Below are 17,359 nucleotides of genomic sequence, written 5' to 3' on the forward strand. Positions count from 1 at the left end.
CAGTGCATTCCAAAAAGTTTGAAACAAATGTGTGTCTATATTACAAATCATCTGTCTATCTATCTTCTGTATATAAATGCAAATTGAACAATCGTGTCTGAACGGGGTAAATGTCTTAACCACAACACGTATTCGTCCTCGTCGTCACCTTAGTCCTAGGCGCCGTCCTAGTCCTGCCCTTGTACTGACCTTACACCGCACCCCATACCATCCTTACACCACACCCTACATCAAACAACCTTACACTATCCTAGCCACCATCCTAGTCATAGTTGTAGTCCTCATCACTGTCATATTCCTTGTCACAGTCCTAGTCCTTATCACCATTCTCGCCCTTATCCTCCTCGCTGTCCCTAAGCCTCATGGTTGGCCTATACCTAGTCGCCATCCTAATCCTGGTCCTCGTCGCTATCCTACTCCTCATCGCCACCCTCGTTCTCATCACCGTCCTAGTCCTCCCACCTCCATCGATGTGTCGTTAATGGCGTTCATTTCAACGTCCTCGACCTGCTTCATGCTTTCACCATCTTACATTTCCTCCTTCAACTCCCCATTGTTCTCATCTACGTCCTTCAATCCCACGTCGCCCTCCTCCTTGTCATCTGCACTGAAATGAAGTAGACTACTGAGGAACCCATCCTTATGGATTGCAAACGGGTCAATCCCCCATTACCGCCGTATTTTAGTCTGGCTTGTAGTACCCGTTACCACCAGGAGTGGGACTGTGCCATCCATATTTACACTGAAAGATTGATGTCCTTCCCCTACCCTGAATACCCTGCATCAATAATTATATTTACCACCTGAAACCTACCCACGCACTCCCCGATTACAACCACTAGTTTTCAACTTGTTCCGTCCAGTTGTTCAGGAATACATAGAAGTCATACAAACACTTCTGAAATTATAGTATTTGAATGTTCCCCTTTCTAGATGTTGTTTTGAGATTTTTTTTTTGCCACGTTGTTGAGTTTTTAATGGAATATTTGTACTTTGTTTCATTTTTTTTTTCTTTTAGTTTGCACCTGGTCTTGCAGGGAAGTGCCCAAAAACATCAACGTCATCTTTGAGACCCATAAACCTTCAATGGTTTTAGACGCTGTGCACATCAACACGGATGCGTTCCTTGTGTGCCTCCTGCACGCTCTCAGCACAGAGAATGAAGAGGTTATGGGGCTCTGCATTGGTGAGGTGGGTTTTACAATTCCACACCGCCCATCATTGGGCTCTATCTAACCAACTCTTTCTCTTCCCAACTCTCTTAACCTTCTTCAGCTCGACCATCACCTCCATTCTTGTTTTCCTCTTCCCCTTGTCTTGGCCAACCCCAACACCCTCCTCTCCGAGTGAGGATCAAATAACCCCCACGTCCTCTTTCCCCCCCCCCCCCCCATGATCTTCCTCAAACTTCAACACCCTCCTTCCACCCCCATGTGGAATTTGCCAAACATAGCAAAAACGGCCTCTTTCCTATTCCCTAGTCCTCGTTGCCATCCCATCCTCGGCTCGGCAAAACCTACAGCCATATTTCCCTCATGGGGTTCAGTCAATCCTTTCACCATGAGGGGCTGACCCAACCCATATTCACCATGAGGGGCTGACCCAACCCATATTCACCATGAGCGGTTGACCCAATCCATATTCACCATGAGCGGTTGACCCAACCCATATTCACCATGAGGGGCTGACCCAACCCATATTCACCATGAGTGGTTGACCCAACCAATATTCACCATGAGGGGCTGACCCAACCCATATTCACCATGAGCGGTTGACCCAACCCATATTCACCATGAGGGGCTGACCCAACCCATATTCACCATGAGCGGTTGACCCAACCAATATTCACCATGAGGGGCTGGCCCAACCCATATTCACCATGAGCGGTTGACCCAACCAATATTCACCATGAGGGACTGACCCAACCCATATTCACCATGAGCGGTTGACCCAACCCATATTCACCATGACGGGGCTGACCCAACCCATATTCACCATGAGCGGTTGACCCAACCAATATTCACCATGAGGGGCTGGCCCAACCCATATTCACCATGAGGGGCTGACCCAACCCATATTCACCATGAGCGGTTGACCCAACCAATATTCACCATGAGGGGCTGACCCAACCCATATTCACCATGAGCGGTTGACCCAACCCATATTCACCATGAGGGGCTGACCCAACCCATATTCACCATGAGCGGTTGACCCAACCAATATTCACCATGAGGGGCTGGCCCAAACCATATTCACCATGAGGGGCTGGCCCAACCCATATTCACCATGAGGGGCTGACCCAACCCATATTCACCATGAGGGGCTAAACCAACCCATATTCACCATGGGAGCTGGCCCAACCCCTGTTCACCATGAGGAGCTAGCCCAACCTATATTCACCATGAGGAGCTGACCCAACCCATATTCACCATGAGGAGCTGGCCCAACCCATATTCACCATGAGGGGCTGACCCAACCCATATTCACCATGAGGGACTGTCCGAACCCATGTTCACCATGAGGGGCTGACCCAACCCCACCCCTATGTTTGTATTATGTGGCTCAAACAACACCACCACTATCTTCCAATATTCACATTCACTCACCCCTCCAACTATCTTCTCCACTTGGGGGTCAACAAATCCAAATAGGATTTTCTTCCAGACTAGTTTACTCTATTGTTGGCTTAGCCTGGTGTTGGCTTCGTGGTTAGGGTGCCGGCTTGGGATCCTAGGATCCTGGGTTTGAATCCCGGTCAATCGCTGAATTAACGCCAGGGGGGTTGACTCAGCCTGTCATACCTTCCGAGGTCGGCAAATTGAGTACCAGCTTGCTGGGCTGAATGATCACGGTGTGTACCCCGATTTAGAATAGGTACACCGTATCCCTGCGCATCGTAAGAGCGTGACCAAGGGTTGGCGTCAGGAAGGGCATCCGGCCATAAAAAAAACATTTCCTCAAACAGGGAACCATGATTGTCATGGGGCCCGCAAGGCTAACCCCCGCTCTAGCGGGGAAAATGGCCTTAAAACGATCATTCATATTTTCATTCTAGTTCACTCCATTCTTAAAACGAGGTTCATTTTCATTTTAAACGTCATTTTATCTTCCGTTCCTCATTCATAGTCTCTACCCCGATCCATTCTGGCTTATCTTTCTTCAATGCCTTTTAGGTTGATTGTGAACAAGTTGTTCACGTGATGTCTGTCATGATCCTGCGCCGCTCGGATAACGTAAGGACCGTGTGGAGATCTCCCCTGAGCAGCTGTCTGCAGCCACCACGAAGGCAGAGATATCCTTTATGCTTGCATTCACACCCACCTAACCAGTCTGCTTTTACCTTTTACTTATGTGATATACAGTGCATTCGGAAAGTATTCAGACCTCTTCACTTTTTTCACATTTTGTTATGTTGCAGCCTCATGCTGAAATCGTTTATATTCATTTTTTTCCCTCATCAATCTGCACTCAATACCCCATAATGACAAAGAGGAACAGGATTTTCGACAGAATCGTGTTTCTCACAGTCTGAGAGACGTTTAGGTACTTTTTTGCAAACTCCAAGCGGGCTTTCATGTGTCTTTCACTGAGTAGAGGCTTCCGTCTGGCCACTCTGCCATAAAGCCCAGATCGGTGGAGTGTTGCAGTGATGGTTGTCCTTCTGGAAGTTTCTCCCATCTCCACACAGGATCTCTGGAGCTCAACCAGAGTGACTATCGGGTTCTTGGTCACCTCTCTTACCAAGGCCCTTCTCCCCCGATTGCTCAGTTTGGCCGGGCCCCCAGCTCTAGGAAGAGTCCTGGTTGTTCCAATCTTCTTCCATTTAAGAATCATGGAGACCACTGTGCTCTTGGGAACCTTCAATGCAGCAGAAATTTTTTGTAGGCTTCCCCAGATCTGTGCCTCGACACAATCCTGTCTCTGAGCTCTGCAGGCACTTCCGTCGACATCATGGCTTGGTTTTTGCTCTGATATGCATTGTCAGCTGTGAGACCTTATATAGACAGGTGTGTGCCTTTCCAAATCATGTCCAATTAATTGAATTTACCACAGGTGGACTCCAATCAAGGTGTGGAAATATCTCAAAGATGATCAAGATGGGCTCTGTCCCCCAAATATTCCTACAGGTCGCACAAGATCTGCCTGCAACCCTCTTATGGTTAAACTGCCAAAATCAAGACTCTCTGCTCACCTTCACTCCTTCATTCCTCTTTTCTCCCGCCTCTGGAACAAACTCCCTCACTCTCTTCAATCCCACTCCTCCCTCCAGGTCTTTAAAACGGCTGTTCACCACCATCTCTTATCTTCCCCAATCCAAAACCTTGATCTTTTCTACCCCCGCTAATTTCACCCCAAATCCACTTTTTTAGGTGACTTTTGACTTCTTTCCTGGAAGTCCTTGGTGGCCTTACGTTTTGTACCTATCCTGCCTCCCCCCAGGCCCTCTCCCTCCCACACATCTCCCGATGTCCCTGCTCTCAAATGTTGTGTTTGTGTGCTTCCTTCCCTTCTCTCCCCATCTTGTCGACCGCTCCCCTTTTTATATAGTTTGTTTGCTTGTTTGTCTGATTTGTTTGTTTGATAAATGTTAGCTCTTTCACGAGCCTCGACTCTGTATACAAAAAAAAAACAAAAAAAAAACAAAGAAAGAAATGGGAGACACCTGAGCTAAATTTCAAGTGTCATCGCAAAGGGTCTGAATACTTATTCAGACCCTTTGTGATATTTCAGTTTTTTCTTTTTAATAAATTTGCAAAACTTTCTAAAATCCTGTTTTCTCTTTGTCATTATGTGGTATTGAGTGCAGATTGATGAGGGAAAAAATACATTTAAACGATTTCAGCATAAGGCTGCAACATAACAAAATGTGAAAAAAGTGAAGGGGTCTGAATACTTTCTGGATGCACTGTACAAAGGTCCACAATGCACTGGGTAGTTTATGTCCACTTGTCATTAACATACTTTTAAAGACGTTTTTATCCCTGTCCTCTCCCTTTTCCCCTCCTTCCTCTTCCACACTGCTACTCTTCTACCCCTTTTTCCCATCTACTTTTGAGACAGTTTGGTATTCTTCCATACTTGAGCTTTTTGCTCCCCACCCCTGTTCTTCCCTCTTCCATCCTTCAAACCTCACTACTCTTCCTGGATTTGTAATCTGCTTCTGCTTTCTGTTCCACTCGACTTCCATCAAGCCTTCCAAACACTGTTCATTATTGACTGTCGCTGAATCTGACCATCAGCTGTGATTTGTTCAACCCTCCTCAACTGACGTGCAGCATTCACAAGGAATCACACAGAAATTAAGTGCAGACATTTGCTTTGCACTTCTTAACTCTTGCGGGACTGGTTGTGGTTCTTAACTGCTGCGGCACCATTTGTCCGCGCAGAGCGGTCGAACCTTGCGTGTCATTGGATGGTACCACTCTCATCCAGACATCACCGTGTGGCCCTCTCACGTTGGTGAGGTTTTCCTCACCCTTGCCTCTTCACTCGTCACATATGTCCTCAGTCCCTGACCATTTTCTGTCTGCATATGCTCCGTTGTACTCGAACATCTATATTGGCATTTCAAGTCGGACATGACCGATCCTTTGTGAATTTGGGATTTTTCGGTTGTTGTTGTTGAGCTTTTTGCAACAACTCCAAACCTCTATAAGTAGCATGGTCAAACGATCGATTTGTTCTTTCTTCACTTTCATTGCCATTCAGTGAAATACAGTATTTCTAGAATCTGATCTTATTTAATGCTCAAGGTGGATATTGTTATGTCGGTGGGGTAGGGGGATATATAGATCCAGGTAGATCTGCACTGCTAGGTGCTCAACTGTCATGATAGGGAATCTTGATGTAATAAGTTCTGCAGCCCAAATGTTGGATTAATCTTGTGTCTTCGTCCCCGCCACGAGGGGGCGGGGCTTGTTGACTCGCATAGGGATTAAGCTATTTCCATTGTATGTCGTTCCCCTCTGTGATCATTCCGGTGTCCCTTGTGGCAATACATCACATACATTAGTTAGCCCCAATAGCGCATCCACATTAATTAAATCCCCGCTCACAATGACTGACCGGAAGAACAAACAGCAGGCGACCACGCACTTGGGCTGACAACACCGGCAGGGAAGCAAACATCGAACAGGCAGGCCAAGAGCCACGCCCAGGAGAACTTGTGATTGATGGGGGGGGGGGGAGGGGCAAGTAAGAGCAGGTCGCTGATTGGAGGGTCGGGAAGATGAAGGACGTGCCACACTGATTGGCCACCGTCAATGACATGCCACACGATGACATAACACTAAAGGCGCGAGGCCAATCAGTGCGGAGGGCGTGAAAATGCTACCAACAAGCGATGCGCTCATTGGAGGAAAAACACCAGGACATGAGGAAGGCACGAAAGGCCACAAAGAATTGACGCACTGGTTGGCAGAGATAGAGAGCTGACGTCAGACGAGGTATATATATATACAGTCACGTGAAAAAGTAAGTACACCCCATGTAAAGTTTTGACATTTTCAACATATTTCAACATACAGCTATTTGATCTTCATTTCAACAATATTGATAGAAAAAGGTGATATAATATAACAAATATCATGAAACATTTACATTTTGTAGTCCATTGTATAATTTAAATAAACATAAATGCAAATTTCGCATGTGGAAAAAGTAAGTACAGGAGGAGAACAGTTTTTTCTTTTCTTGTTTTTGGTAAAAAGTAAACATCCAGAGAGCCTCTGTATTGCCCAAACTCCCCCCCCCCCCCTCTATTTACATGAAATGGTTTGGTCCTGCCCGCAAACCAGACCCGAACGGCTTGCTAGCAGACAGTGAATTGAGCGTGAGAAGTGCCGGTTCAGGAGCGTCAGGTCTCAGCTAAAAAACAAATCTGGGTGTCAAAAAAGAAAAGAAAGACAGGAGAGAGAAAGCGATTTATATAAACGATTATATTATTTAAACGATTTATATAAACATCCGTTCAATCATATCACACGCAAATCATCAAAATCTTAACTGTATTTTTTTTTTTTTTTTTTTTTTTTTTGTATACTGAATCGAGGCTCGTGAAAGAGCTAACATTTACTTCACAAACAAATCAACCAGACAAACAAAACACACAAAAAGCGGGAGCGGAAAACAAGATGGGGAGAGAAGGTGAAGCACACAAACACAACATTTGAGAGCAGGGAGATGTGTGGAAGGGAGAGGGCTTGGGGGGAGGAGGCATGGGAAGGGGGGGGGGGGGGTGGAGGGAGAAGTATAAAACACAAGGACACCAATGACTTCCAGGACAGAAGTTGGTATTTCAAAAAAGTGGAATTGGGGTGAAATTAGCGGGGGTAGAAAAGATCAAGGTTTTGGATGGGGGAAGATAAGAGATGGTGGTGAACAGCTGTTTTAAAGACCTGGAGGGTGGAGTGGGATTGAAGAGAGTGAGGGAGTTTGTTCCAGAGGCGGGAGAAAATAGGAATGAAGGAGTGAAGGTGAGCAGAGAGTCTTGATTTTGGCAGTTTGACCATAAGAGGGTTGCAGGCAGATCTTGTGCGACCTGTAGGAATATTTGCGGGACAGAGCCCAGAGAGAGCTGGGGGGGCAAGGCCAGAGAGGAGTCGGTAGAAGATGGAAAGACCACCAACCTGCCTGCGGTGAGTGAGTGAGAGGCCCTTGGAGTTAGCTTCATCGCGGGAGATTCCAATGATTCTGAATGCTTTGGTTTCAACAGCGTGAAGACGAGCTAGGTGTGAGGCAGGAGCACCAGCCCAGAGGGGAGAGCAGTATTCCATTGAGCTGCGGATGAAAGCCTTGTATGTGGTGAGGAGCTCAGGTGTGCCAAGGAAGGACTTCGCACGACGGAGGATGCCCAGTCGGCGACTGGCTTTGGAGGCCAGATTTGAAATGTGGTTTTCCCAGGAAAGATCATGGCAGATAGTGAGACCCAAAAGCTTGAGTGACAGAACTTCTTGGAGAGGATTATTCAGAAAGTGGATGGGAGGGTTGTCCAATCGGTCTTTTCGGAGAGACATCGTAAGAGTGTGAGATTTGTCAGGATTGAAAGACATGTTCCACTTGTTTGCCCAGTCTGTGATTTTGTCCAGGTCTGCAGAGAGTGAGGAGGCAGCAGACTGCCGATCTGAGGGATGAAGAATGGAGCGACAGAGAGTAGAGTCATCAGCAAAGAGATACAGAGGATTTTCAAGAGAGTCAGAGAGATCATTGATGAAGACCAGAAAAAGCACAGGGCCTAGAACACTGCCTTGTGGAACTCCAGCCTGAACAGGAAGAGGAGATGAGAGAAACCCATTCAGGGCCACACGTTGACTACGACTAGAGAGGAAGTCCGCCAGCCATGCGTGGTGATTTCCATGGATACCAAAAGAGGAGAGTTTGGTGAGCAGAGCGGGGTGCCAGACCGTATCGAAGGCACGTGATATGTCAAGGGAGACTGCTCTAATTTCCTGTTTGGCATTGAGGACCTCCATCCATTGTTGAGAAAGCAGAAGCAGCATGTCCAGAGTAGAGTGTCCAGGTCTGAAACCAAATTGATGATCAGAGATCAAGCCATTGGAGAAGAGAAAAGATTTCATACCTGAAGCAATGATGGATTCCATGACTTTGCTGATAATTGGGAGAAGGCTGATTGGTCTGTAGTTGCTGGGATCTGTTTTTGCACCTTTTTTGTGCAAAGCGGTGATGTTGGCAGATTTCCAAGCAGATGGAAGATGACCTTGAGCAAAAGAGAGGGTGAAGAGAACAGAGAGAGGGAGTGAAAGAGCGGAAGAACAGGATTTTAGGACCCTTGGGCTGATGCCGTCAGGTCCAGTTGCAGAATCCGAGTCGAGGGTTGACAGAAACTTTTCCACCTTGTCAGGAGGAAAGGACACAGAGTCCAGGAGCAGCTGGGTACGACTGGGTACGGTGGGTACAGAGAGGGATGGGTTTGGGACACAAGATTTAGAGGCAAACACAGAGTTGAGGCATTCAGCTTTTTCACGTGCGGAGTCAGCCGTGTGGCCATTTGAGGTGAGGGAGGGGATGGAGGGGGAACAAACACCAGAAACAGATTTGACCAGACGCCACCAGGATTTGGAAGAGGGAGACAGATAAGAGAGTTCGGTCCTGAGAACGGAGAGATATTGTTTCCTGGCTCTCCTGAGGGTGGACACACACTTGTTTCGGGCTTTGTAAAAGGAAAAGAGATTTCCTTCCGTTGGATTTGCTTTCCAGGAGACGAAAGCAAATTGTTTCTGGGCAATAGCCTCACCACAAGATTTCGTGTACCATGGACGGGAGGAAGGGTATGACAACAGAAGACGAGATGGGATAAATCTGTGCATGAGAGAGAGCAGTTTGCTTTGGAAGAATTCCCAGGAAGAATTTATGTCAGAGGCAGTAGAGATGGGAGACCAGTCCAGATGATTGATGGCTGCTTGAAGACCGTGCCAGTTGGCCTGAGTGAAATGCCAGACTCGTCGACGCTGAGGAGGCTCTCTGAGAATGGTCAGAGAGATGTCCACTTTAACAAGCACATGATCAGAAGAGCCGATTGGAGCAGAAGAAGAGCAGCAGACATTTTCAGGGAAGTTAGTCATAACCAAGTCCAGAAGAGAAGATGCTCCGTTGACTGAAATCCGGGTCGGGAAATTGACAGATTGTGTCAGTCCCAGTGAGTCACAGAAGTCCTTTGCTGAAGAGCCATGGCTGGTGAGAGAGGTACCCACACCCAGCCAACTGGCATGGTGACAGTTGAAATCACCACATATGAGGAAGAGAGAGTTGGGATGGGTAGATAGAAGTTGGTCCATATTCTCAGACAGCGAGATGTAGATGGAGTCATTACTGTTTGGTGGACGGTACAACACACATATGAACAAAAGGTGGGAGCGAAGGCGAAGCCGTAGCCAAAGGTATTCCTGGGGGTGAGGTGGAGAGAGGGCAGTGCAGGGCGAGTGAGGAAGAGAGTTTTTTATAAAGATAGCAACCCCACCTCCAGGACGAGGCTCAGGTCTATCATACCGGAGTAGGGAGTAACCTGGGAGAGATACCAAGGAATCAGAGACATCATGAAGGAGGAAAGTTTCTGTTAAGCAGATCACGTCTGGTTTGTCAGAAGCAACCTGTATGGAGAGATCAGACATGTTTGAGCGAAGGCCCCGGATGTTTGAGGTCCATACTGTTAAGGAAGAGGAAGGGGGAGCATCGGCTACAGAACAGGGGGGGGGGGGGGAGCGGTAGGGTAAGATGTGGAAGAGGAGGAAGAGGTAGGGAGAGCTGTTGAAGGTGTGTCAGAGATTACAGAATAGCTCGGAGAAAGGGAAGGATGGGGCAGACAAAAGGTTTGATGGTGATTGGGAGAGGCGCAGTGAGGTTATTTGACGAGAGGGAAGAGCGAGGCAGAAGGTTGAGGGAGATGAAGGTGAAAGTTGGAAGGGGGAAGAAGCGGGGAGGACGCTTTGAGGGGGAGGGGTGAGAGGGGAGTCTAGGAGGGGAGGAGCGAGGGAGAGTCTCGGAGGGGAGGGGCGTGGGGGGAGATTTGAAAGGAATGGGTGATTGGGAAGATTTGGAGGGGAGGGGCAAGGGGGAAGATTTGAAAGAGATGGGTGATGGGGATGATTTCGAGGGGATGGGCAAGGGGGTAGATTTAGAGGGGAGGGGTGATGGGAAATGGGATTTTGGGGTGATGGGATTTTGAAAAATGTACGATTAATGGGAAACGAACATTTATTGCAAAATGAGTTTCTTGAGACATTCGAGTCAAAAATACGTTTGAGGACGCTGGAGGGAGGATGGAGTGCTGGAGAGTTTAGGGAATGAATGAAAGATGCACTATAAGAGATGGAATTTTTTTTTGGAATGAATGGATTTGGTGAGCAAGTCGAAAGCATCCTTTTATAGAAGAAGAAGAAAAAGGTGTTATAGAATATGACAGAATACAGGTCTTCAGGGTTCAGATGAGACATTTTTTAACAACGTGATCACAAACAGCGTGGTCGAAGAATGAACGAACGAACAACTAAGAACGAATAAACGAATAAAAACAGAAGGAAATGTTTTTGGGGTTTTTTTTTTGTTTTTTTTGAGATTTTAAAACAGGGAAGTATGGGATGAAAAGACCGTGAAAAACAGAGACCGGAAAAAAAATTGCAGCGCGATCGGAGAACCGCTGAGACAAAAAACAAAGCCTAAAGCCAAGGTTGGACACAGTAGCCTAGTACTACACTTAGGCCTCAGAATACACGATGAGAAAGACCGACGATTCTGTACACAGGTATGAAAAACCAACGCCAAGAATACTATTAAAGACACCCCAATAGGTACATACAAGACCAGTTTCGACAAAAACACAATTGTGAAAAGTTACTTAACTTCGAAAGCGAGCGTGCATGGACAGCTTTGAAGAGACGAGACCTGATTTCATTATCTTTTCTGATTTCATTATCTGATTTCAGTATCTTTAGAATTTCAATAAAACTGGTGTGCTGGTGTGCACCTGTGTCACGTCCTTGTTCACCAGATCTGTATCCCTCGGACTGCCTCCGAGACTGGTGTGCAGCTGTGTCACATGTCCTTGTTCACCAGATCTGTATTCCTCGGACTGCCTCCGAGACTGGTGTGCAGCTGTGTCACGTCCTTGTTCACCAGATCTGTATTCCTCGGACTGCCTCCGAGACTGGTGTGCAGCTGTGTCACGTCCTTGTTCACCAGATCTGTATTCCTCGGACTGCCGATTCTGAGACTGGTGTGCAGCTGTGTCATGTCCTTGTTCACCAGATCTGTATTCCTCGGACTGCCTCCGAGTCTGAGACTGGTGTGCAGCTGTGTCACGTCCTTGTTCACCAGATCTGGATTCCTCGGACTGCCTCCGAGACTGGTGTGCAGCTGTGTCACGTCCTTGTTCACCAGATCTGTATTCCTCGGACTGCCTCCGAGTCCGAGACTAGTGTGCAGCTGTGTCACGTCCTTGTTCACCAGATCTGTATTCATCGGACTGCCTCCGAGACTGGTGTGCAGCTGTGTTACGTCCTTGTTCCTGCTTCCGATAGTCCTCGTCTAGGCGAGCCTTCTTTCTTGCATCAGCTTCCTTGGACGTTTTCGTTAATGAGGCTTTCCGTTTGGGAGGCATTTTACCGGTTTATCTGAAACGGTACCCGCCCAGAAACACGTACCAGAGAAAACAGATCGTTTGGGCAATGCCCTCTCCGATATTCGATGTGTTCACGGTTTGAATTACGTAACGTAACATTTGTGACGATGTTTGTGTTCTCGTTTTTATTTTCGTAATCGTTTAATGTACGTTTAATGTTTAATGAACGTTTCATGTTTAATGAACGTTTAATGAGGGTAAGAATAATGTTTAATGATCATTAAATGAATGAATGAATGTAATGAATAATGCCATGGCGTCGCGTTGGCAGCAGTGACAAGTATAATGGCGATACAACAATTTTTACCGCTTTGCTTTGAAGAACGGGAATGAAGGTGGAGGAGCATGTTAATATGTCTGGTTGAAGGCTTTGGGTGGTGAGGGGGCTTCAAGCCAGATTTTAGTCTTACAGCCGCCATGTTGGTGCTCGCCGTCACTGCGATGCAAAGCGAAAGACGCCTCAGAGCTGTCGCATTCACAATCGCTATGTCGTATGTACTCCCGATACGTGTTTCCTTCATTGTAAAAACTACCAAGTCAACAGTTAAAAGGATTTTGAGTCGATAGGCCGAGTAAGTTTAGATAGGTCTACTGACTACTGATCTGGTATTGATAACAATGTCGTGAACTGACTTACCATGCTAAATTGGACACTATTGTGTAAATTGGTACAACCGAATAGTGGACACTATTCTGAGCAGCATTGAGCAGCGGTTTGACAGATCAGCAACGTCAACATTGTATGCTGATCTAGTCAGGTTCACTATGTTTTTTCGTTCAAAATTTTGGTAGATTAGCAAAACTATACATTTTTGGAATATTCAGAGCATGATGAATCCAAAAATTAATGTTTGCATTTGCGTCGACACCTTTGCGAAAATGACACTCAGGACAGTGATGAAGATGTGTAAAAGCATATTCCTGAACGGTATAGACCAAGTAGATCCTGTGTATAGGACTTATAGTTCCATCTGATGCTAACAAGGCTGCTTTCTTGCTTTATAAACCCATACCTATAACTTCAAAGGACTTGCAATATCATGTATTATGTTATACAGTTTTATCACAAATATAAAAACAATGGTTTTCAATTACCTTTGTTTGTTGCTTTTCTATAACCCTGCGCACTATTTTGAGGCCTTTATTGGATTCCTTGACCCAGAAAACATAGGATTAGCATATTTAATTAAGTTTCTCGGTTGACTAGAAGCCGAGATAGCGCAAAATATGTATTTTATGGCGGCCATTTTGAATATCCAAAATGGCGGCCATGCAGGTGTCTGTGCAAATGCCAACATTGATTTTCGGATTCTCCATGCTCTGATGATTCCAAAAATGTACAGGTTTGCTAATCCCAAAATTTTGAACGAAATTATATTTGTTAACACAGTGAACCTGACTAGTCAGGTTCACTATGTTTTTTCGTTCAAAATCATGGTAGATTAGCAAACCTATACATTTTTGGAAACGTAATTACATCGAAAATCTGAAAATCAATGTTTACATTTGCGGTGATACCTGTATGGCCGCCATTTTGGATTTCCAAAATGGCCACCATACAGGTATCTCTCCAAATGTAAACATTGATTTTTAGTTTCCTTATGCTATAACCTTTCCAAAAATGTATAGGTTTGCTAATCTACCATTATTTTGAACGAAATATAATTTATTGACATCGTGAACCTGACTATCTCTCACTTCTTCACCCAAGGAACTTTGATCCAGTGCCATCGGGAGCTATGGAAGAGCTGCATAAATATTTGCTGAGATTTGATGATGGTGTCACTGCGGAACAACCACAAAACAACTGCGAACTTGCGAAGTTGCGAACAACTGTGAACTTGCGAACAACTGCGAACTTGCGAACAACTGCGAAGCCTTGGAGAACAATGATCAACACTGAAACAATCAGTAGCAGATGCTGATACAGTGCAGGAGGACAGTGAGTCTGAACAGGACAGGAAGACTCTGCCAAGTACATGTAAGTCATGTAAAGCCTGTCCTCTGCTGCTACAAGGTGCTCCTCAGTTGAACCTCTTCACTGATGCCGACAAGAGCATTGGGCTTGCCGACAAGCTGCTGCTAACGCTGCCTGTGTCACAAGTGGCATGTGAACGGACTTTCTCTGCTTTGAAGAGAATCAAAACCCGTCTGCGAAGTACAATGACGCAAGAACATCTTGAGCCGTTCATGTTGCTGTCTGTGGAAAAAAGGATCCTGGCCAAACTTGAAACTAAGGATATCATTGATGGTGTGGCTGCCAGAAGCAGCGAACTGCGCAGGCACCTACTCTCTTAGACATGACGTGCTTGTGTTACTGAAAATAAATTTAATTTTTAGTGGATTTTATTTAGTTGTTTTTTTCAAGCATTTTGTCTATTTTCTCAGATAAGCAACATATTAATGAATAATGGGCCGACTTAGGTGAAGGATGCCCGGGCCGGTTTTAAGACCCAGTCCGCGACTGCTTGTGTGGGTATCAGTCTTGCATCAAATAGCGATGTCAGTGATGAACATGGAGAAAGGTTTCACCAGGAAATTGCCATCATGGAGACTCGATATCAAGGCCGATTCAATCCAAACATGATGGGCGACTACTGTTGGACTTTACAGCGTGAAAGTGATTGCTCCTACAAACGCAAAAGTAAAGTTCAGAAGCACTTTTAATGTGATGTAAATAAAAACTTGAAGTTCATATTATTTTTTGTGATATTTTATAAAGTTCATATTATTTTTGGAGATTTACATTTTTTTATGTGATGTAAATAAAAACTTAAAGTTCATATTATTAGTCCCCTACCGGATGGGACTATAGGTTTGCACGCCGTCCCTCCGTCTGTCAGTCCGTCACGCAAAGAACAGTTTTCCGGACTTTTTTTCTAAACTCTTAATGCTAATGATTTCAAACTTGTTACATGGTTTCCTCATGATAAGTTACAGAGCAAGTTCGAACTTCACGACGTTTCGATCATTTTTGACAAAGTTATGGCACTTTGAACGTTGGTAATTTCCCCAACAGTTTTCCGGACTATAATTTGGAGTGCGGTAAGTAAAAGCTGTTAATATTCCTTGTTTTAACTCCAATTTACATTCTGTTTCCACTTTTAGTGAGAAGTAGGGGTCTGTGCAACCATTCATAAAGTTTATTTGGTGCAAATTGGATAATTTTTTCACCGAGTACCTCAGACCGTGAGTTGGTAATTATATAATTCACACATCGTGCAATACGTGCAGGCTGCTCCACGGAGCAACCTTGCGGGCTTATTTTAACTCCAATTTGCATTCTGTTTCCACTTTTAGTGAGAAGTAGGGGTCTGTGCAACCATTCATAAACTTTATTTGGTAAAAATCGGATAATTTTTAGCCGAGTTACCTCAGACCGTGAGTTGGTAATTATATAATTCCCCCAACAGTTTTCCGGACGACAGACTGCCGGTAGGGGACATGTATTGCAGCGCAATACTCAGAATGCTTGTTTTTTGTGATATTTTATGAAGTTCATATTATTTTTGGAGATTTACATTTTTTTATGTGATGTTAATAAAAACTTTAAGTACATATTATTTTTTGTGACAATAAATAGACTTATTGAGACTTAATCAAGAAATTCGCATGCTCTAAATATTTTTTTCCACACTTATGATGTACTACGTCAAGGTTACGTGATAGCGAAATTTTAAGGTCAGATTCGGATTCCTGGAAACCAAATTAGTTAAAAACAGTTGAAAATAAGTCAGAACCAATTTGGCTGTTGACCAGTGTTATCGGCAGAAATTTTTCGATGGCAGCCATCTTGGAAAAATGGCTGCCACGGTTGACACAGGATAGATCCAGAATGCCTCCAATCTTTAAAATGTTCCCTTTGATGTCTAGTACGAGTCTGCCAAGTTTCATGCTTTTATCGTTCACTGTTCGTTCACAGATGTTCAACACTGCATTCAACATTTAACCCACAGCATTTAACCCCTGACTATCTCTTCTCCTTCTCCTTCCTTTTGTTTTGATTATTTACCTATTGATTTTTGTCTTTTTTGCACTTGTTTTTTGTACTCTGTCAAAGCGTCTTTGGGCTTCTTGAAAAGCGCTATCTATATATATAAAGTAGAGTTGGCCTCTGTGTCTGTATCCTGATCTATCTACGATCTCTAAGATCTCGAGAACCCGTGGACGGATTTGCGAGCGGAAAGTACTGTTCGACTCGGGATGGTCCCAGGAATGTCACGGAGACATAAACATTTAAAAAATTTCGGGTTTTAAAATTAGCGTATTATTAGCACTAGCAGAAGAGAGAGGGATTCGAAGGGAGGGAGCGCAGCGCTTCTAGCGCTTCTGACTACAGCACACCTTAAAATTAAAAAAACTTCGGGTCTACAATCTCTAAGATCTCGAGAACCCGTGGACGGATTTGCGAGCGGAAAGTACTGTTCGACTCGGGATGGTCCCAGGAATGTCACGGAGACATAAACATTTATAATCACTTGCTAGCGAATAAATAATAACGCATAAATACCTTTCAGCAGCGCGTAAAATAATCTTTCGTTTCAAGTCACTCTCACAAATAGCTTTCCGGAAATGACGGGTCGAAGTGGTCGAGCTGTTAGCATGACGCCTTATCTTTTCAGAGTCCGGGGTTCGAATCACCCCTCTGACATTTATTTTTCGCTTTTATCACGTCCTTTCCCGCACAATTTTTGGGACAGATCCCGTTGAGTGTTTTATTAAAGTTATTGTTTTGTCATTTTCTTATTGTTTTCATGTTTATTTGGCTTGAAACAAAAAAATTATGCCGCCGTTAGGCGTTATGACATCCGATCATAATGCAGCTAATTAGCTTCTAAAAACCAAGAGTCTGCCGTCTATCTATATATATAAAGTAGAGTTGGTCCTGATCTATGTATCTATGATCTCTAAGATCTCGAGAACCCGTGGACGGATTTGCGAGCGGAAAGTACTGTTCGACTCGGGATGGTCCCAGGAATGTCACGGAGACATAAACATTTAAAAAATTTCGGGTTTTAAAATTAGCGTATTATTAGCACTAGCAGAAGAGAGAGGGATTCGAAGGGAGGGAGCGCAGCGCTTCTAGCGCTTCTGACTACAGCACACTTTAAAATTAAAAAAACTTCGGGTTTTAAAATTAGTGTGTTACGCGTAATTAGCGCTAGCAGAAGAGGGAGGGAATCTAAGGGAGGGAGCGCAGTGCTCCCTCCAGCGCTTCTGTTAGCG

The 17,359-nt window shown here is 44.9% G+C and overlaps 1 long non-coding RNA gene across 1 annotated transcript; it reads left to right on the forward strand.

Annotated features, from left to right (window-relative positions):
- The first annotated feature begins 315 nt into the window (after positions 1–315).
- LOC137438927 (uncharacterized) lies at positions 316–14,828 on the forward strand. Its single transcript, XR_013621672.1, has 2 exons — positions 316–1,191; positions 13,845–14,828. It is a non-coding gene; the product is annotated as an uncharacterized LOC137438927 (long non-coding RNA).
- Positions 14,829–17,359: the final 2,531 nt, after the last annotated feature.

This window comes from Myxine glutinosa, unplaced genomic scaffold (genome assembly GCF_964187855.1).
Source record: "Myxine glutinosa unplaced genomic scaffold, kmMyxGlut1.1 SCAFFOLD_2056, whole genome shotgun sequence".
Lineage (NCBI taxonomy): Eukaryota > Metazoa > Chordata > Myxini > Myxiniformes > Myxinidae > Myxine > Myxine glutinosa.